At 37.5% G+C, this 1,719-nt stretch overlaps 1 non-coding gene across 1 annotated transcript; it reads right to left on the reverse strand.

Moving 5' to 3' along the window:
• Positions 1–643: 643 nt before the first annotated feature.
• Positions 644–750, reverse strand: LOC122104007. Its single transcript, XR_006146848.1, has one exon. It is a non-coding gene; the product is annotated as a U6 spliceosomal RNA (small nuclear RNA).
• Between the last annotated feature and the right edge of the window lie 969 nt (positions 751–1,719).

The raw sequence follows: 1,719 nt of genomic DNA on the forward strand, positions 1-1,719 counted from the left end.
CTTATCAAAGATTAGATGGCTATAGGTCTGTAGGTTCATTTCTGGGTTTTCAATTCTATTCCATTGGTCCTGAGGTCTGTTCTTATGCCAATACCAAGCTGTTTTGATTACTATGGCTTTATAGTAGAGTTTGAAGTTTGGCATTGATATTCCTCCAGCAGTGTTCTTTCCATTCAGGAGCGTTTTTGCTATTCGGGGTCTTTTATTGTTCCATATGAATTTTTGGATTGCCTCTTCTATTTCCTTGAAGAATGAGGTTGGAATTTGGATAGGTATTGCGTTGAATTTGTAGATAGCCTTGGGAAGTATTGCCATTTTCACGATGTTAATCTTTCCAATCCAGGAGCATGGGAGGTTTTGCCTTTTTTTAAGTTCTGTGTTGATTTCCTTTTTCAAGATTTTAAAGTTTTCATCATAGAGGTCCTTCACTTCTTTAGTTAAGTTAATTCCTAGGTATTTTATTTTTTGTGGGGCTATTACAAATGGAGTTGCTTTTCTAATTTCAGCCACACTTTTCTCATTGTTGGCATACAGAAAAGCCATTGATTTTTGGGGGTTAATTTTATAACCTGCTACTTTGCCAAAGTTTTGAATCAGCTTGAGTAATTTGGGAGTGGAGTCTATGGGATTCTTTAAATACAAGAAAAATATGGAACGCTTCACGAATTTGCGTGTCATCCTTGCGCAGGGGCCATGCTAATCTTCTCTGTATGGTTCCAATTTTAGTATATGTGCTGCCGAAGCGAGCACTGTAGATTTTTTTTTTTTGTGTTGTGGGGAGGGGCACTGGGAGGGATTTGCATTCAGAGCCTTATAATTGGTAAGCAAACACTCTACTAATTGAGCTTTAGAGTTATTCTTTTTTTTTTTTTTTTGGGTCCGGTCGTGGGGCCTGAACTCTGGGCCTGGGCGCTGTCCCTCAGCTCTTCAGCTCAAGGCTAGTGCTCTACCACTTGAGCCACAGCGCCACTTCCGGCTTTTTTCTTTTTGCTTATGTGGTGCTGAGGAATCGAACCCAGGGCCTTGAGCATGCAAGGCAAGCGCTCTACCAGTGAGCCACCTTCCCAGCCCCAAGAGTTATTCTTTTTTAAATAAGTTTTTATTGTGAAAATACTGTACAGAGGGGTGACAGTTACATGAACAAGGTAATGAGTACATTTCTTATCCAGTATTTTTGCCTCCTTCTTTGTTTTTCCCCTACCATCCTGTCCCTCCCACCATCTCAACTACACCTGCCCACCCCCACCCCGTACCTTCACCCCACCTAAATTGTATAGGGATAGAGTTATTCTTAACTGTAAATAAGAAATGACAACACTTATAGTTTATAGAACAGGGTTAAATTTTGGTTTCTGGGGAAAGACTCATCATGGTAAATTTCATTAAAAATTTCAAAATATACAAAACCAGGTATAATATCCTTGTTTCTAAACCATTTAGCAAGCAACAAATGATTTTTACCATGGTGCATCAAAATTTCTATTTACAATATGTAGTGATGAAAATTAAAATGTATGCTAGACAGTGAAATGTATTTATATATACTAAAAGAGTATCTATGGCAAACATCTGAGTGTGTTGCTGACTAAAATTTGAACTACTTTGATAGGAATTAGGAAAATTTAATGAGCTTAAATGTTTCATGGAAATTGCTCAACAGATCATGAAGCAAATGTAAAAAGATAATTTTCAATAATGCTTAATGAACTGAAGAAAAAT

This window comes from Dipodomys spectabilis, unplaced genomic scaffold (assembly GCF_019054845.1).
Source record: "Dipodomys spectabilis isolate Male_0828 unplaced genomic scaffold, ASM1905484v1 ptg000019l, whole genome shotgun sequence".
NCBI classification, from domain to species: Eukaryota; Metazoa; Chordata; class Mammalia; order Rodentia; family Heteromyidae; genus Dipodomys; species Dipodomys spectabilis.